General features: G+C 39.8%; 1 protein-coding gene across 1 annotated transcript in view; it reads right to left on the reverse strand.

The window, feature by feature from the left end:
- Positions 1-21,664, reverse strand: part of sfswap (splicing factor SWAP) — a 117,357-nt gene that overhangs the window by 25,505 nt on the left and 70,188 nt on the right. The gene's annotated exons all lie outside the window — the stretch shown is intronic.

Consider the following 21,664-nt stretch of genomic DNA (forward strand, 5'->3'; position numbering starts at 1 on the left):
AATTCTCTTGTGGCTGAATGGGCAAATCCCCATAACTATGCTCCAAAATCTAGTGGAAAGCCTTCCCAAAGGCTGTTACAGCTGCAAAGACGACCAACTTTGGAACGGCATGTTCAACAAGCACATATGAGTGCGATGGTCAGGTGTCCACATATTTATGTGTCTTTGTTAACTTGGAGGCCTCAGTGGTTAAGGTGTTGGACTACTGCTCAGAAGGTTGTGAGTTCAAACCCCAGCACCGCCAGACTGCCACTTTTGGGCCCTTGAGCAAGAAATGCCCGTAACCCTCAACTGCTCAGATGTATAAATGAAATAAGTGTAAGTCGCTCTGGATAAGAGCGTCTACCAAATGCCGTAAAATGTAAATGGATTCCCATGACAAATTCTGCAGGGTTCCAAAGGAGCAACATGGTGTGCAACACAAATGTCGCTGATTTTACGGGTCAAGTTCTGAGTCAGGGTCTTTGACACAGTGAGATCAACTTGACAGCATGCAATAGAAGGTTCCAGTACTGGTTTATTAGCAATACCGACAAAACCAATAAGTTTGGTTCCTCACGGGCATGAGCACTACCTAGAAATAAATGGAAGGAAATAAATAAGTAAATTGTGCCTATAAACTCCACCTCGCTTTTCTGGAGCAATTCCCAGAAAGTTCCCTGTGAAGGTGTAGTTTTTATGGAAAAAAAAAACAAAAAAAACTTCCATTGTCTTAAATAATACATCTGAACTCTGAGTAGCAGGGAAAATAAATAAATAAATAAATCGATAGTCTCCTGACTGTCTAAAGTAAGGCTTAGTCACTCTACACTCTTCCTTAGAAAGCTACATAAAAGCTTAAGAAGCTGCATCGTTCCCAAAAAAATGCCTTCTCAACTCGGGCTCTTTCATCTCTGCAAGCATTGCTGCAATTCCACAGGGGTTCCTTGGGTTCAGAGGCACATTAGCGGCTACACCAGAAGCAGAGTTGACACTCAGGACTGGAACATGCTAATTAAAACCAGTCATAAGGGTGGCCCGGACGAAATAGGCAAGACTCGACGGAGAAATTTTAGCATTTCAGCACGAGTCCATGCTCATGAAGAAGACTCTGGAATGTTAATCCAGGACCTACAATGGTAAAACTACATATTTTGTACTCTCTGCTTCTGAAATTGGGTTAAATCTGAAGCTCCTGAGCATCTTCTGGTGAAGTACGGCAGGTAGTGGCACTGGTAGTGGTGGTGGTTTATTGCAGTGCAGGAAAGCAGAAAATGTTAAACACAACCTAGCTTTTATCTCATACTTCAGGCTAATCTTTTCCTCTCTATCTCTCATTCATACTCTCTGAAGTGCCCGGGCAGCCTGTTGATTGGGGTCAGCAGATGATGAGAGGACATGAGTGAGAGATTCATGTATGCATAAGGGCAAGTAACCCCTGGGCTGATCCTGTAGCCACTGTGGAATTGAGTGAGGATGAAATAAAGATGGGAGTAGGGGATGGGAGGTTGGTGAGGGGAAAGACTGTTTATAGCTGTTATAACTTTCCTTGCAGATGTTCCTCAACATGAAATGTATAAAATGTACAATAATTACCTAAAACGTATGATGCTTCAACTACGACAAACAGATCTCAGACAGAAGATCTCTTATTATTTAACTGCCAGTTAATCATGAAAGCCATACACAGAATTTGACTGGAACGCTAATTAGCGAGAAAATATAATGAGCAGGTCCTTTCAATTCAAGAGCTTAAAAGTGCAATTGCACAAGATTATATGGACAAGCAGTCAATTCATTAGCATGCTTCGTTACCTGCCCGATTGATACCCTTGATTTTATTCAGACACTCACAGAAATAAAAAAACAAGTATATAAAACAGATGAATAAATATACCTCACAGTGCTGTTGGATTCTTGATTTTGATTGGTCAGAAGGTGTTCTTTAACAGCAGCTTTAAGGCAAATCACAGGTATATATGGATATATACACGTAAGGAGTCTCCAGTACCAATGCTTTGTAATAGTCAGAGGTAAAGATGTAAATAAGTTTTCAGACATGGCGATTTTACGCTTTGTGGTTTCTCGGTAACATTACAAGGGGTTTTCTAATGTCTTATTAACTTCGAGAGAGGGAAAAAACAAAACAAAATGGTTGCCTGGTTGAGGGAACAGTTGTTTGTAGTTGCTATAACGTAAGTTTCGTGGACGTTCCAGAACACCAAATGTAACCAAAGACAGATCAAAGTTGTGGTGTTTTGTTCTTAAATAAAATAAAAAATTTTAGTTGTTGGTATATGATTGACATATGAGGAATTACCTGCTCCATAATCAAACCGTATCACACTGTACCCTTGTTGAAAAATATTAGCTTTGACACCATGGTTGTGTTTTATTCCTTGCTATATATGGCGATCAACCTTAGCAAAGCACAATACACTGCACAAGTTACACCGCAATTTTTTTTTTTTTTTTTTTTTTTTTAAAAAGCAAGCAATTTTGGCCGTAACGACCACAAAAAAAAAAAAAAAAAAAACTCCTGTACGGACCGATTAGTTCCAGGGGAGGCAAACTGTAACACTTCCTATACAATTGTGTGCTTCCAACTTTGTGGCAACAGTTCGGGAAAGACCCACATATGAGTGTGCTGGCCAGGTGTCCATGAACTACTGGCCACATAGTGTATAAATTCTGAAGTCATTAGCCTATGGCTCAATGGAAAGGCTTGCCCTTCCTGTTGACCTTGAATAAGTGGAACAAAAAAAAAAACTAGAAAAAAAAGATTTCCTAAATATATAAAAAAAGTTAAATGGGTGTCGTCTGCAACTAAACAACCAAAAGATTTGGTAAACAACCTTGCAGAACAGAGTTCTGGGTGAGAAAAAATACAGGCATGGGTTAATTATGATAAAGAAAAGTATTGAAAAGCAATCTACAGGATTGATAAAGGTTGTGAAAGGAAAAGGACACGGAAACATTTGTACTTCTTGAAAATGGACAGCAAGTGAGCCCCTGACAGATGTGCAACACCGCAGCTTCCAGTAACACCTGGCCATACATATGGAAAGAAAGTTTTTCCTCAAAATCATTCATTTAAAAAAAAAGAAAAAAAAAAGTGTAACCTTTTGCATCCGACTGTCCCCATCCTCGCAACATGCATAAAACATTTGAGAAATGGGCTAGATGGTCACCTCTGCACTCAACGTTGTCCTTACTTGCCAGGAAATTTCCAATGACGGCTGCCTGTCTTATTAAACCAGGCCTTGATGGATAGTCCTCTCCCTAGAGGAAGGTGCTTTTGAACAGATAACATCAGCTTGGAGACTAAGAGCCCAATCAATTTGGGAGCAAAGTACACATCAGAGCAAGAGAAGCACATGGCCCACGGGTGTGTAATCCTATACCCCAACATGACACTTGGGAGAAGGAGCATTAATAGAAGACACCAGATAGGACCTGGGTTCAAAGGCGGCCATTTAAGTTGAACGAGAGCAAAGCTCAAACGGACCCATCAACGACTGAGATGGAACAGAAGACGGAAGATAAAGACAGATAGATAGTGAAGGACGAGTGATATATACAGTGAATGGATACAAGTGAGAATTCAATTCTTAATAAATACTTCTGCCGCATGATGTACTGGAGTTAATATCCATAATGAGATACAGGATGGAAGCAAAGGGCGTATCGATAAAAAGGGCTTGAGATTGATGGTTGGAGCACGCCAGTGCCCAGGACTTAAGGGTCGCAGGAGAGCCGTCCGTCCGCCATGAACAATTTATGCCTTTATTCATCAGTCCAGAGAGCACGAGGCAGCCAGCTGGCACAACGGCTGCCGCAGCCACACACTTTCCTTAATTAGTCCGAGAATACTCAAGGTGAAAAATATATCTGTAATGATTACCTACCGTTTGTTTATTCTGAGCAAAGCAATATTTATGTCAACAGAGTGAGCGCGAGTCAAGCCTTCCCTGCTGGGATACATGCATACATGAGAACATCAGCGGCAGCTCAAATGTCAGGGGACCATCGACCAGAACCATTTTATTTTAACTCTGCTTTTACAGTGCTTTCGCTTATGAAAAATGTCAATTTGAAATCCATTTGAAACGAACCCTGGTGTGTGTTCTTTCTTTGTGCAGATCATCTGGGCAGGTAAGAACTCAGCAATCATACATAAGTATGGACCAAAATAACTTGTCCGAGGTGGTCTTCATCTGGTTCTAAGGAAACTTGTGATATTTGAGTGAGAAAGCGATTCAACCTTGCAGGAAGAAGAAAAAAAACAAACAAACCCCATCTTTTTTTTTTTGTAGATGCAAGCTCCTAAACGGAGAACAAAAAGAGAACGTACATGACAGAAAACTTTTTAAACTATGAAACGTTTTAAAAACTGAGGATTTTTGCGATTTCCACCCGGCCTTGGCAAAGGTTTGTTTACCTTTATCCACCGCCATACTTCAAACCTATGAACGAAAATGTTTTATTACTATGTTTCTAGTTCTACACCCTCTTGGCCAACTTCTTTTTGCTTCTTGAGTTGCTTAATTACGTGCAATATGAAATGAAAAACAAAACAAAACAAACACCTATTAATAAAGAAAAAAAAAACAAAAACCCCAAGCTAATGTTAACCCAATACTAATATGTTATTGTAAGACTAAAAAACATAAGTTAGATGGTGCTGTCTTGCTGTACTGCCAAATGAAAACAATACTACCGGAGAATCAATATTCGCGCAATTTCAAAATGGAAATACGTCATAACTCTGAGTACAAGTAACCCATTTGGTTTGGATTCAGACTCAGTAAACGGACTAATGGATGTGAAAGTGCCCTTAGTCTACTCTATGACATCAACGTAGCAGGTCGATGAGGCTAACCTTTGAAAAATAACCACTATTTTTCATTTAATGATCTTAGTTCGAAGCATAGAAACATGTTGCACAACAAAACCATTGTGACAACTAGAAAGGTTCATCTAATGCTAACGATCTGCACGTCAAGCATCAGCAAGAAACTCGATTTGGAAAAGACGGATGTTTAGCATCGGCTTCGAAACACACTACATTTCTGTTCTTTAAATTCAGGATGGAGAGAAAAGAAAGACTTTCCTACTGGTGAAACTCAAGCTAGTACCACAAAATGATGTGAGCAAACATGTCATGTATAATGACTGAGCCCGGGACAAAACCTACATTTCTAACCGAGATATTTTAATCAAACAGTTCTTTTTCCACATGTCAAGTACAAAAGAAAAAAAAAAAATCGGTAAAGTGTCATCTTAACTGAGAATTCAATATCGCACCTTGGACTTTTGCAAAAAAGGGGGGGGGGGGGGGGGTTGTGTTTCATCTACAGTATAACCGCAACCACATTTGAGCAAAGCTTGGTATGGGTTTAAATCAGTTCTTGGGGTACTTTCTGATTTGTAAATATTAAGAAGTGACCGACACACAGCTGAACAGAAAGCTCCTGGAGTGAGATACTGGTCGATCGGGGTATTACTCCATCTATAGCTTGATGGATGGTTTCTTCATACGTGCCAACAATATTAACCCAGGGTGTTGATGCTGGCGCCATTACTAAACGTTAATTTCAAGAATATGGCTGTTTGTAAGAAATACAAACAAGCCACTAGTCAGAATGTAAACGTTACATGGTACCACTTGTTAGACAAGATTACCTTTCATGGATATGTAGGTTAGAAAGTTGCATTCGGTATAGGGGACCAAGGAAGTAGAAGTAGAATGGACATATCAGTAGCCTGAGCAGATTTTATGTCCAGGATATTCCTTGTTTTTTTTAAATTAAAATTTGATTTACTATTATTTATTTATTTAGTTGCTCGATGGACAAGAAAAGCTATTTCAGATATCTGACCTTGCTGTGACCTTGATGCAGTTTGGATTAATTCCAAAGTCTAATCAGTTCATCTGCTGGTTACATGGATAATTTCATACAAATAGAGCTGCAACAACTAACTGATAAAATCGATAATAATCGATTATGAACATCGTTGTCGACGGATCTCATTATCGATTGGTTGGTCTGTGCGCCGCACAGGGCACATTTAGTCATTGCGTTACTTCTGTTCCAAAAACACGCATCGGAGAGTAGATACTAAAGCTGTTTCCCAAACGACGTGCTATACACTTACACTAAGCACTCCACCGTCTAGTGTATGAATTTTAGAAGAGTGGCATCATCTCAAACGGAACACAAATGGTTTTAGAACCAACCGGAAGTATAAGCTGTATCCCAGTCGATTGCCCATGACGTCAAATGCATGTAATGCAACGCCGCTAGCTTTAGCAGAATTACCCAGAGTCAACGCCAATAAATTTCTTCTTTTTTTTTTTTTTTTTTTTTTTTTTTAAACTGTTTATGTAAACATTGCCTTTTATGCCCAACATGACCCCAGTCACCATCAAACGGAGCCGTAATCATCAGTCATGACAGCGGAAAAAGTGCGACCTCTAAGGCAGGAGGGCACTTTATATTACGAAGAAGATTGTAAACTTATGTTTAAAAGCACGGAAGCACAACAGCGATGCACGAGCACAAACTCATGTTTATATCCAAAATGCTCTACAAGGGCTTGGGGAATCTGGTGCTTAAAATGCTTAGTTTCATTCAAGTTTATTGTCACTATATGCTGTATTTGCGCACTTGCAGTGTAACTTCTGTGGTTTATTATAACGGAAGCGATCTATTAGAAACGAGGCCACGTTGCTCCTCACTCGCAGTGTAGACGCGGTGATAAACAGTGGGAGATCAAGTAAGATCTGTAACGTCTAATTAAAATGCTACGGTCAAAGTAAACATAAGTAAAACGATATCCCTAAAGGCAGTGAACAACAGAAACCGTAAGGTGCAGTGAAACTGAGGCTTTATTATTAATTTAGGACTGTAGTTTAATTATCAGTGTTTTATTGTGCATCCATAAAATGAATGCATAACTACTTATATATAATATAAACTATATACATAATTGGATAAACAGTTGTGTTAATGTAAAGTTTGATATTTGTATAAGTTTAATATGAGTGTTTATATCTGTAACACTCAGTTTGATTGATTACCATTGAAAAAAATGGTACTGAAAGTTTGCCTCCTCCCCTCATCCAATCAAATGGAAATAAATAAATAAATAAATAAATAAATAAATAATCGGTCAATTGATTGATTCTGAAAATAATCGTTAGTTGCAGCCGTACATACAAGTTCTACAAACATTCCCCCAAGTGCTCTTGAGTTATCGTGCTAACGAGAATCTTGGATCAACACACGGACGGACCGATGACAAAGCAGGCCGTACAGGATTTCATTTTCACATGATGAAAAATTTGCTTAATTTTGTTGTGGCTGTAATTGACAAAAATCGTAGCTATCCAAAAATAGGCATCGAGTTCCTGAAGGACATGAATGAGCAAGTAATATAATGATAAGGAGTCTTTATTGGTCACATATACAGTAGAGCACAGTGAAATTGTTTTCTTCGCATACCCCATCCTGTCAGGAAGTTGGGGTCAGAGTGCAGGGTCAGCCATGATATGGCGCCCTGGAGCAGAGAGGGTTAAGGGCCTTGCTCAAGGGCCCAACAAAGGCAGCTTGGCAGTGCTGGGGCTTGAACCGCCGACCTTCCGATCACTAACCCACCACTGCCTGTCTAATATCTTCGTATGACAAACAAGAAGGAAGCCATCAAAGGAAATGGATTTCAACATTTGACCTTGCTGTGACCTTGACGCTGTGTGAATCAATTCCAAAATCTAATCAATCAATGCATCTGCTGGTTATGACGATAATTCCACATAAATCAGTCACATGTTCTTGAGATATCATACAAACAAGAATATCAAATGAACAGACGGACGAACAACCCGCAAATATAATAACCAGGAAAGAAAATAAACCCTACTCCTGAATAATATCTTTTGCGTGTGATGTGAGGACAGTATACCCCAGCTCATAGCTGAAACGTCTGCCAACAATCTGCTGACATTTTATCAAAGGCGCAAACATGAAGTGCTAAATTTGAATATTTGTTAAGATAATGATCATACACTTGTTCGCTTCCCTTTAGAGGTTATCTGACCCGTTTCTGAGAGCTTGTGCCCACTGTAGAATCAGCTGCCTGCTCTTGGCTGACAGGCATGAAACCTGATGTGCCCTTCTGCTGGTTTAGCCCATCCTCACCTCAAAGTTCGACATGTCGTGAGTTCTGAGATCCTTTTCTTTTCACCACGGTTGCAAAGAGTGGTTATTTGAGTTACCGTAGCATTCATATAAACTCCAGTCTGACCATTCTACTGACACGCTCTCATCAGTAAGGTGTTTCCACCTGCAGAACTGCTGCTCACAGGAATGTTCTTTTTTTGTGTGTGAAAATCCCAGGAGGTCTGGAGTTTCTGAAATACTCAAACAAGCCCATTCTGGCACCAACACCCATGCCAAGGTACAAGCCACTGAGATCACTTTCTCCCAACATTCTGATGTTTGATATGAACATTAACTAAAAACTTTTAACCTGTATCTGCATAATTTTATATACTGTGCTGCTGCCACATGATACAATAACTCTATGACGTTCAAGAATAAAGGCGTTACTAGTGGACCTTATAATACTTGCGATACAAAAAAAAAAAAGCACTAATTTCAACAGCTGCAAGCTTTTTTCTTTTAGGAATACTTTCAAACTTACACATCTCAGCAGTTTATAATGTCTGATATGGGAGAAAGTACCATATGGCCTGTATGAAGACAAATAAATAGGATTCTTTGATTAAAAGCGCTAGGATACACAGCTCTACCCACACATTGTCTAGGTAACAAGAAACATAACGCAGCGAAGAAAGGACAGAAATTTTTATAAGACTTATATCTTAAAAGAAAATAACAACAACAACAACAAAAAAAAATCAATCAAATAAATCCAGTGCCATTAAGAACTCTTTCCTTTTCTGCATGGTATTCCATTTTCCAATAAGAAACTGTCTTCAAAGACAAACAAACAAAACAAGGAAAAAGGAAAGATCACAAACATCAGCATGCATGTGCCAACATGGCCAGCCTTCCTCAGACAGACCCATTTCCTCAGGCTCTATTGATTCTATTCTGTAATTCTGCCCTTTTTATTGCTCTAAAATGAAAGAAAGGGGAAAGGTTTGCTTTAATAGAAAAAAAAAAAGTGAAGTTAACAATAAAACAAACCAAAAAAAACCCCCCACGAAAAAACAGGCGCTTCATTTCAAATAAGAGTTTTGGTCCTGCTGCAGGGTCTGCATGCTTCTGCTCGTATTCATTAGGTTCAGCTTGGTAATAAAAGTCAAATGGAACAATAAAACACACTAGAAGAAGGAAACAAAACCAAGTGTAATTTTTCTGTGGTCTTATAGAGATCTTATTGGATGTTGGAACCTGAGCAGAACATGCTTTACACAAACCAGATTTGGACTGAAAGCGTCTCTTGGAAATGTGCTGGTTTCCTGGGCAGTGGAGCATATTGGACATTTGGGAAGCTTTTCAAAGGCAGTGAATAGGAGCGTTAACACTGGAGTCTGAAAGTATGCCTTTTATTTATTTATTTATTTATTTATTTCAAAATAGAAATTTAATTGAGCCTTCTGTTTGTTAAGCTACGCTGATGTGTGGGATGTAAGGTGCAGATTAGTCACGGCTCAGCGCTCAGTTACATTTCATTTACCAGATGTTTACAAGTCCTGGGGAATCCAGTAGCTGAGCAGACGCTGGTGAAGGGGCTTGCTGAAGGACACACACTGGCTCTGTGGCAGTGCTGGAAGATTAGCTCACAACCTCTCTGTTACTAGCACTATGGTGTCACAGTTTTACAATTAGTTACGGTGTACGATCTGACATTTAACTCACCGCTGACTTTTATGAATGCTCTTTCTATTACTGTCTACTCGATCATTCCCCCCCTCTTCCAGTGGTTCTCATTCATTTCTGTGTGGATGTGACTCCCCAAACATTTTGCAACCCTTTCGCATCTGTGCTTAGATTTAGTATAACCACACTGGAACGTTTCACTGTTTGTATGACTCCGCTTGTCTGTGTTCGCGGTGTAAAATTCCACTTCTAGCAAGAGTTTGAAACGGTTACTACAGTAGAGTCAGCGTCATCATCAGCGGACATGTCAGACGTTACATTTGCCATGAACACGGCTTTTGACTTAAACTATAAAAACTCCTATATATAAAAAAAGAGCTAGCTAACCAGGTAGCCGACAGGCTATGAAGTAATTGTGGCTTCTTCTTCGAGGCAAAAATAAACAAATTATTTGCCTATATTGAGTCTGAAATGTCACTTCCTCTATATTAATTTCTCATTTAACTAACACATAAAAACAATATCGCAATTGTATGGTTATACTGAATCACAGCCGTGCCGATATTCAGTATAACTGAATATTATTGATCATTTCAAGCTTTATGTTCTCTTATTCCACTGACAGAACATATTGCTTCTTTCTAGAAATAAATTCTTAAAATTTGAAAAATTAGCTGGCGATAGAGCAAGAGTAGAACTAGAACTAAGTTTAGTTATCATGTTTGTTTTACTGTACTCCTATAACAGGAAATACTACAAACACTTCACTAAGACATTTTCACTTGCTTAGATTTGCAGTGTAGTTAGACTTTTGAAATTTGATTTAAAAAAAAAAAAAAAAAAAGGTCACTCTCAAAAATATCTTTATAAAAAAAAGAACTAGAAACTTTTTCTTTCATTTTCACCAACGGCTTGAGTTTTAAAATGGGCGATTAATACAGTGACACATAAATGTCATAGTTTTAGATTCAATTATTATACCATGGGAATTTGGAAACTGTAACACCCATAGCCAGCAGAGAACCTTAACGACTGATCTCCCGAAACCCTACTAACCTGTTACCGAGCTACTGGCACCTTAAAACATATTACAGTGTTTTGGACCGTACATTTGACCTTTATACTTGATTGGCTCAAAAAATGGCTGACGAGTTGAAAATGAGCCGAGGATGGAAAATACTAAAAAAAAAAAAAAAAAATGGAAGACTGGGATCAGTGATGCATAAAATACTTTTTATTTCTTTCCTTCAGTTCTGATAAATGGACTAGCACCACTTCCAGCTGTTGAACGCGAAGAATCACAACTCAAATGCCCATGACAACACATAATTACGATTTATATGTAAAAATTAGCATAATAATAAAAAAGCTGCAGTTTTGCTAACTCCCTACAGGTAGGAGAACCCAAACAACACTGCTGATTTAATTACAGTCAAAATACGGAAAGGAAGTTTTCATTAAAATATGTATGGCCTACTTGAATTTTTATAAATCAGACAAGATTTTTTTTTTTTATAGGCATCTTTCTTTCCCTGCCATCCTTGCTAAGCGGACAGAATATCGTGTTATTCAAGAAAACTGAAGAAATGTGACATTTCTGTCTTCAGATTATGAGGAATAATGTTCAACTGGCTCAGTCAAATTACACATGACACGATGAGAGATTTCAACAAATATATTTCAAAATATAAAGTAATGTACCTTCTGGGATATAGTTTGATTTCAAGCTTCCATTAAATTGCTGTCATTCTTACAATTTCACCTCATGTACTGTTAATCTGAATGTTAGTATTTGCATTATAAATATTGCAACTTGAGGCGAATGCAAAAACCGGAACATATGTAACTGAACATATAATGAACTCCGAGATCGAGGCCGAAAAAACGTATTTTATGGAAATTTATGGTTGTCCGAGACGAGCCATAAGAAGAAATATTTGCATATAAATTCATGACACTAAATGAGGAAAGTCAAAAATTTCACACATCTCAAATGTGGAAATGGGTCACATTGACCCCTAGCATAATAATAGGAGGGTTAAACTGACTTCTTGACCAGCATGATCTTTGTAGGCAGACACAAATTAAGAAAGAAACTAGTCAGAAACCAGACTAAATAAAAATATTTCCATGCTGTTTGGGTAAAACACAAACAGCATAGAAATGTTTATGTTTCAAAGTAGTTTCACAAACAAACATAAAAAAAAAATTAAAAAAAAAGAATTCACTCAGAGTAAAAACAGGTTTTCACAGACGCAACATGTATTTGCAAGTCGATCTCGATGAGAAAACCGATTCTATAATACAAATTTTGTCAAGTACTATATAGGGAACCATATGCTGTGACAAATGACTATATTTCTCTTCCTTTCGAAAATGACACGCCAGTTTATTATGAGTGTGCTTTACTGCCAAACCCACTCATTAAAAACCTCCACAGGAAACATGTATGGAAAAGTCGTTCTGCATCTTTATTTAAAGTCTGTGCGACTTTCAACCTCAAAATGATTCGTTTGAAATGGCCACAAAGTGGAGGCTGAAATGTGGAGGCTTGCACGCTATGACAAGTAGAATATTTCTAATACTGTTAATAACGGCTGAATATCTGGCCTTGAAGGCGTTCTGAAGTTATAAATAGTGCTCGCTTTCTTCTGCTGACATCTTGACTTGCCCGTGCTCTCTAATGAGTTTGAGTGACTCACAATCTCCGCCCTAGATTAGCAGTCAAAAATATCCAATCGTGATGTGATGACATTTCTACAATATACTTTACACAGGTTGCTAAGAAAGTGGCAGCAAACAATAACAACATGAACATCCATCCACTTTCTACACCACTTGTCCTGGTGACGGTTGCGGTGACGGCATACTAATCAGGGCAGGGCAGACCTCCCTTTCCACAGCGACAGATTCCAGCTCCTCCTTGGGGATTCCCAGGGGTTCCCAGGCCAGCCGGGACCTGGGTCGTCCTCGGGGTCTCCACCATAGGTGAGGATGGAGAGGTAGATTGACGTGTAAACCGCGAGCCATGTCCGAGGGCTCAGCTCCCTCTTCACCACCATGGATCGATACAGCGCCCGCAATACTGCAGATGCTGCAGCAATCCTCCTGTCAATCTCACACGCCCCCTTTCCATCACTCGTTAACAAAACACAGAGGTACTTAAACTTCTCCACTAAAGGCAGCTGCTCCCCCCTAATCTGGATAGGGTAATCCACTCTTTTCTGAGAGAGCATCATAGCCAAAGACTCGGAGGTGCTGATTCTCATCCCAGCCGCTTCACACTCGGCAGCGAAACACTCGAGTGCGTGTTGGAGATCACAGTCCGATGGGGAAAGAAGCAAATCATCTGTAAACAGCAGTGATACCACCTCCAAGCCCCCAAACTGGATACTCTATCTACCTCGGCTGTGCCTTGATATCCAGTCCGTGAAAATCACAAACACGAGTGGGGGACAAGACGAGTCCAACACCCACCTTGAACATTTTCGACTTATCACCGAGAATATGGACACAGCTCTCGCTTTGGGAATAAAAGGACTGGATGGCACGCATAAGCGCCCCCCGGCACCCCATACTCCCTCAACACCTCCCACAAGACATCCTGGGGAACATGGTCATATGCCTTCTCCAAGTCCACAAAACACATGTAGACTGGATTAGCATACTCCCATGCCCCCTCAAATATCTGTGAAAGGACAAATAGCAGGTCCGCTGTTCCACGGCCCGGACAGAATCCATATTGCTCCTCTTGAATCCGAGGTTCAACTATAGGACAAAGTCTCCTCTCCAGCACTCTGACACAGGCTTTACCAGGGAGGCTGAGAAGTGTGATGTAGTTGGAACACACCCACTGGTCCTCCGTTTTTTTTTTTTTTTTGAAGATGGGGACCACCATCTCAGTTTGCTAATGCAGTGGAACTGAACCCGCCTTCTAGGCCACTTGCACGCAACTTTGAATTCTATAGCCCTACACTATGCATTCACAGCTTGTCTCCTCGAATGGCTTACACTTTTATTGGCTAAATGTATAGGAAATCCTTTTCAACAATCATTGTGAACTTATATGATTTCCAAAGCAGGCCAAAAATCATCATCATCATCATCATTCTTGTTACAGCGTGCAGTTCAGCACGGAACAACTAAAGAACTCCGAGAACTCCTCAAATTCTTCCTTGGAGGATCTGCGTGGTGCATCAGTCACTTCTATTCTTTCAGTTAAACATTTTCACTACTCATTCCACTTCAAAATACAAAAAAAAAACAACAACAAAAAAAAACAAGCACATATTGACTATATATTTCCAAACGTAAAAATGCCTAAGTAAGCTCAACATCTATTTAGAAAGCCTCTTTTATGCTTAAACTGCACCAAATGTTTGCATAGTAGTTCAGATGAAAGCACTCTGCATTCTCCACACCTGGTCGTTGATGCTGCAGGTGCACTTTCTCTTCCAGCGCTGGGTTCACAGCACCACCTGGCCGTCCAGATGACTCCCCGACTAAGCTTTCTCCCAACTAATCATGCCCACCTCTATTAAAGAATGGAGCTGCATTTAATCTCAAAGTGTTCTCTTTCCACTTATAAATCTGAATTTTTAACTCCAGCTTTGGCTCTGATTCTGAAACCAGGCCTGATCTATACTTCTGCGAATCTGTATCTCCAAGCACGTGCGGACGTTTGCATACGTGTCTGCCAACATGCTTACCTGTAACGTGTATGTGCACTAGCAAGCAGTATAATATGTACCAAACCATTAGGGCTGCAATACAACGACACTATCTGTAACTGTTTAGCACGCCAAATATCCGCATCCGATTTAAACTCAAAGTGGGCGTGGCCTAAACTTGACATTTAAAAAAAAAAAAAAATTAAATATGAACCCTACCACTGGAAAAAAAAACAGATGGATGGATAGAAACGTTAACAGTTTCGGCATCCCGGCTGTTATTATTTTTGTTTCGACCTGCATGCTGTATATTCTACCGTATTAGGTATATACAGAATATACAGAATTATCTACCATGTAAATTTCTCTGGCAAGCTATCGGGGGGGGGGGGGGGGGGGGGGGAACACAAAAGAATAGTGCACTTTCTATTTATAGCCGTACTTGTATTCTTTTAGAACAGTGGTAATGTATTCATATTCGGTTATATCCCAAATCAGATACATACAAGGCAAAATGTACAAAAACAAACTGTGTTATTTCCTTAATAAAATTGAGAACATTGAATTTCTTGATGTTTGCTATTTGCATTGTTTCAAGAAATAAGACATCATGGCCCTATTGTTTCCTACTGGGTTATGTTTCTAGGGCTTACAAATTTGTTAATGCTCAACTAGATGAACTTGGCACAAACAGAATTAAATCACTGCCAGAAGCGAATTCCCTTATTGAACTACAATAAAATAATTAGGTTTTTTGTTTAACAGTCAAATATTATTAATGTTCACTCTGAGGGCTCCTGGCTTGCGCAGCCCGCTGCAAGAAGAATCTATTAGTGAATATTTGGTCTACAAAAAACTGTCTACATTTTCATAAGGTAACTCATGAATAATGAAAAGGGATAGAAAGGGAAACAACTGCTCGACTAGTTAAGCACATCTGGGCTAGGAAGGGAAAAAAAAGTTCCCAACACTACTTCCCTGCTCAACCAATCAGCATTTGCATGACGCACAGCACCACAGATTCGCGCGATGTGACGCTGAGATTCTGAATATGTCAACGACCCTTTCTCAAGCTAAACTTACCCATAATTCCCGTCTCTGTGTCCCGACGCATGTATGCTTCCATGCAACTACGCAAAAGTATGAATCAGCCTTTACTGAGGAACTTCAGCTACCACGTAAACCTCTGTGAATGAACGGTGAGTCACTTTAACAGACCTGTGTAAATTCCTGAGAGGACGCCGAGTAGGAGTACATGGCTTCTCGAATGAGGCAGCTCATCGTTTATTACCGAGCTGAAGAGTGTGAAGAAGCTCCATAAAGGCTAGAGGCTCAATGCCAAGTGAGGTACAACCCTAAAGAACTACATGGCCATTAATCTCTGTGGCATACATTACCATTTACTCATGCTATTATTTTAAATTATGACTGTATAACACTGTTTAGTTACTATTGCATCCCCCATGGGTCCTGAATGGAGGAAAGACAAAAATGCTTCCATTATACAAAACCCATAAATTAGTTAGCATTTTTGCACTTCCGGTACCATCATCTCGAAGTCAATGGGTTTTCTGAATGGGTTTTTGGTTTAATGCCTGAAATAAGGTCTGTGTATTTAACACCAGCTCAAGATATTTTCACGTTTTATTCTATGACATAAAATACATCAGTAATAACCCACTAGTGATTCTGTTAAGACTTTACGTGTCTTGCAAAAGACGGTTGCGAACAAGCTGCTGAATGGGACTACGATGGGGTTGGGCGTAGACAAGCACTCAACTGAGGAAATCGAACATACTGGCCCAGAGGTAAAGAAATGGCTTCTAGAACTGTTCAACTACTGCGTGGCAACGAGGAACTTCTCTATAACCTTGAAGAAATCAAACGTTATTGCCTTACTGAAGCCGGGTGAGAACCCATATAACCCTAAGAGCTATAGACCTATATAACTGCTATGTCACACCTATAAGCTATTGATGCGCCTCCGCTTGCACCGCTTTGTGCCAGTGATTGATGAACGCCTTATCCCAGAATAGGCAGGAATTCGACAAGGAAAGTCAATCACCAACCAAGCCCATAACCTCACACAGTACATCAAAGACGGATATGAGAAAGGGATGGTTGTAAGGTACCGTCTTTATCGACCTTTCTGCAGTGTAAGATACAGTCAACCACAGGCGCTTCATTCGGAAGATCCTGGACATGACAAGAGACATCCACCCAACAGAGCTGTTCGGGAGAATCTTCCAAAACACGATGTTCTTTGTCGAGCAAGAAGAGCAGATGGCAAAGACTCAAGAATGGCCTACCTCAGGGGAGCGTTCTGGCACCTCTTCTATTTAACATCTACACAAATGGCTAACCAAGGAGCGATGATACAGCAAGGTTCATCTATGCAGACGACTTAGCTCATGCTACACGAGGCATGAAGTTTGAACTGGTGGAGCAACGCCTTACTGATGCTATTAATGAACTGACGCCATACTATGAGGGAAAACCACTTAGACCCTTTGCTGCTATGCAGTTACAGGTTGTACAATCATGACATCTTTGTAGATGATAATTTCAAATAAATTGCTCAGCTTATAGAAAGTGTAGTTCTGTGATTTCAAAGGATTTCTGCTGAGCTTCACTCATGAGCGTATGGAGGGGAAAATAGACATGAGATGTAAACCAAGGCCAGAATGACAGGCGCACGAGTTTGATACACCTCTGACACAGCCTGAATCGCTTATGAAAATGTAACTGAATAGGGTCTTGACAAGCCGCGTTCTGATCGAAATTCTGCAGCTCACACTTCCAAGTTGTCAGAAGTCCAATTTTGTTCCTGCAATAAGATGATGGGATCCACAGAGGATGCTGAAAACAAACACAACATATGTCCTGCGTCTGCCACCTGCATCTCTGATTAGAATCATCATGAAGAGAAACAGTGGAGGAAAACCAAGAAGCTTCTAATGAGGCTAAACCAGCTGCACTGCCAAAACCGCCTAAAAAAAAAAAAATCACTTGAATGATTGCGGTGACTGAGTGAAAGAGGCAGGGAGACAGCGATGAAGAGAGCGAAGTAGCAGTCATGAGATCGTCTTAAAAAAGACGGATCACTCTAAAGACAAGATTTGCGTCAGAGGTGCCAAACAGCCTTGGAGGAATGAAACACGCTGTGCAATCCACTTAGCAGATAAAACCGGTCAATGACAATATTTACAGGTAGGCAAGTACAAACATTCTGAGGTATAAATCATAAAGGTAGAAAGCAAAGCTGCAATCATTTATATGAGAGTGATTTGTATTGTAACGCCGATCCAGTGATCAATAGAATGGTAGGCTTTGAGAAAACGTAAGTGCACAGACACTTGAATCCATACAGGGGCTGTTCAATGCAGGTTTGTGCTCATAAAGATGAATTCCTTCCTAGTCAAAGCACACAAGAAATTTTACACCATATTGCTGCCAGATTCTCTATTCTGATTGGTCAGAAGATGCGCAGTCATTTTCTATATGTACAGCAGCTCAGGCAAGGTTTATATTAAAGCACTTGTTCGAACACGTTATCACTTCTAAAGCAAAAACTATACACCAGGACTTGTATGGTAGATGCTCCACGTAAATATTATTATTATTATTATTATTATTATTTTAATGTCGATATGATGATGGTTTTTGTGACAAACTCTTTATTTAGCATTCTTAGAAGGAGTCTCTAGTGTCAGTACTTTGTAACTGTCAGAACTGACGCTTTCCAACAAGCTAAAAAAAGTTAGCATTTTTGTTCCGTTTTATTTTATGAACATCCAGAGAGAGAGAGAGAAAAAGAGAGGCTGATGAAGGAACGAATGTTTAGAGCTGTTAAAAACATAAATGATAACCGAAAGCAACTTGTTTTACAAATGTAACTGCTTTGTATAAAAGGAATAACACATTGCACACCACCCAGTTGTTGATTTTCATCATTTAACAACATTCACAGTTGCATCCACCTGCGGGGATCCTGGAGCCTAACCCAGGGCCACAAGGCGGGAACAGGACGGGGTGCCAAGCCATCGCAAGGCACAACCACACACTACGGATAATTTAGAGTTGCCAATCAGCCTACAATGCATGTCTTTGGACTGGTGGAGGAAACAGGAGTAACCTGAGGAAACCCCCGAATTGAACCCCCAACCCCAGAGGTGCGAGGCAAACGTGCTAACCGCCATTCCTCTCGCGCTGTTGCATTTCATTCCTTATTTGCATAACATCTCTACTTTTTTTGAACATCTATTTTTTATTTTATTTGAGATTACAAGTACATTTCTTTATTGTCCTAAATCATGTTTTCATTTCTTAATGTAAATACACTAATATGTAGTGTTTTCGTTACCACTGTGGAACTTGAAGCTCATAAGGTTGGGCAAGGAGTAAAATCTAGGGCCTGGAGTAAAATTGTTTTAAAGGTGGTGTGGCCAACATAAAAGTTCACTTGAAGTGAACCCTAAACCACAGTAGAGATCGGTTTCGGGATTGATTTCAGAACCGACCAAAACCGGGAAGCTAATATTACGCAACAAAGTGGCCAGAAACGTTGTGGCCATGGTGGTACGATACTTCTCCCCATTACTGCGAAATGTATCCAGTGGGGGGGTTGGGTTTTTTGGGGGGTTCTATGAATTGGCGTTTCTGAACACCACTATGACAGAATGACCTCGATGATTCCTGTAGCAAACAAAAAGCAGGGGTAGCTACACAGAGGGGGGAGAGAGGGCATGCAGAGAGTGCTAAAGGCCTGGCTCAAAGGCCCAACAGTGGAAGCTTCATGGTGCTACAACTTGAACTAACAACCTTCTGATGCAATTTATACTACAGCATTTAGTGGTAATACATCTGAGTCATGGTCAAAGTGGACATTACATCTCATTTTTAGCAGGAAGACATTTAATTTGTGGTTAAGTTGTTGGCTTGGCATACGTTCCGCATCTAGCTGTGTAGGTTGTGTGCCCATATTGCAGCCACACATTGCCAAGGAAACTACGGCAGGAGCAGCTGGAAATCCTACTGGCCACCAAGTAAACAAGTGACTGAAGCAATGCAAGGAGTGACTGCAGTGTAAGGAAATACACTTTTTATAATAGATTACTACTACTTATGTAGGTCTATATGCAAGTTACGCTAAAATGTGATTAATAGCAAGCAGGAAGCCGCAAAATCTGTTCATTAAATGTACAGAGAAACAATCACTTTCTCTAACGACTTCATGGATAAGATTCAGCTCCGTTAACTATGTCTGCTTAGCAAAATATATCTATTGCTATATATTGCGTCGTTGTTTGTACCGCATCTAAAAAGGCACTTTTTAAAGGAAGCTCTATTGGTATTGCTCCAGTGATTTGGCTGTAGTTCAGTACAGTTTGGCCGTAGCTACAGTCTTTACCTTTCCTTTTTCAAGCCTTGAAAACATAATATTTTAGATTTTTTTTTAATAATGCACTTTATTTAATAACCATAAAAGAAAAAAAAAAACGAAAAAAAAAAAAAAAACTACACACTGCTGATTTTCACAAAGATTTTTCTTGGCCAAAGACCTGCTGGCGTTTTGTCAAGGGTGCTAAAATGATGTGCTACATCAGACACTTTCTTAGACAAGGATGATGACACAGGTTTAATCAATAATATCTTTGTTAAATATAGGTGTGCAACAATCATTGGCACTCTTAGTCAATACTTTGTGCTACCTCCATTTGCCAAGAGAACAGCTCTGAGTTGGAGAATACATGGCAAGGGATCTGAGACCATTCCTCCATACAGGATCTCTCCAGATCCTTCAAATTTCGGAGGTCCACACTGATGGGCTCTCCACTTCAGTTCACCCCACAGGTTTTCCATGGGTTTCAAAATGGGCTTCCCATTTTGTGAAGCTCGACAACCTTTTGTCGCACATCACAGCTATATTCCTTGGTCTTACCCATTGTTATGACTAAGGGAATTTGGCCTACCTCATCTTTATACCCCTGTGAAACAGGAAGTTGTGGTTGAACAATTTCCTATTCCTAGTCACCCAGTTGGACAATTTTTTTTTAAATATCAAATGGGAATATACTTCAAATATACTTTTCTCATATGAATTCATAGTGCCAATAATTGTTGCACACCTATATTTCACAAAGATATTCATTTTATTAACCGGTGTTGTGTTTGCAATTGTTTGATATCCACGAGATTGGAGTATTTATGTGATTTTTTTTTTTTAAACCAAAGATCAAAAGGTTCAATTTACCAAAGGTGCCAATATTAGTGTAGGGCACTGTAACTAATGCATTCATGACTTGTCTACCGCAGCAGAGTATCCAGTATGAATCACAGAGGTTGAGTCAGAGTCATGTAGTGAGGTTAAGTGCACTGTATTTTAAAGCTAGGTTTACACATCAAGCAAGTACATAGAACCAATTGAATATTTTTTTGTGTGTGTGGAATGAGTTGCATAAAGCTTGAATGTGTAAGGTGTGAGTTTGTGTTAGACTTGGGTCCATGCTCTGAGACTGCAGGGCTGCTCATGATTTGCCACTCCACCAAGCATGTTAATAGAACACAGTGAAGAGGAACATCATGAAAGTGCTCACTACTGTAGATTCTTCCTTTTCTGGACTTATATAAGCACTTTTTCAAACACTCAAAAGACCCCCCCCCCCTTCCCCAAGATACAAGCTGGAAGAAGAGCAGTGCAATATCGCCATGCAGACCTCACCAGAGGTAGTTAAGATTAAGGGCTCCATCTCAATCCCAGTAGACCCAGCACAAAACTTTGCACACTTACACTTATACAAGTGATAAAGAGTCAGGCAATATGTCAGAGCTTGTAATGTATAGGCTTTTTCCAAAGGTGTACAACTTCAAGGAGTTCACGCTTTGTTTTTTTTCCTTCTCCTTTTTTCTTTGAGACACAGCTTCCGAGGCTCTTTTGTTAGGTTCATGAAGAGCCCCAGTGGCCCAGAAGAGATGCATTACACCTTTACACATCATTTGCACGACCAGCAAGGCAAGCGTAATCATTTCCAGAGGGGATATATACAGCAGTACATGACAGATATTACATTTTGCCCAATCCAAGACAGATCGATAAACATTTGAAATCCTTACAGGCTATTTGAAAATGTGGTTATGGTTTCAGAAGCCCTATTTGCCACAATA

Source organism: Ictalurus furcatus, chromosome 18, assembly GCF_023375685.1.
Source record: "Ictalurus furcatus strain D&B chromosome 18, Billie_1.0, whole genome shotgun sequence".
Lineage (NCBI taxonomy): Eukaryota > Metazoa > Chordata > Actinopteri > Siluriformes > Ictaluridae > Ictalurus > Ictalurus furcatus.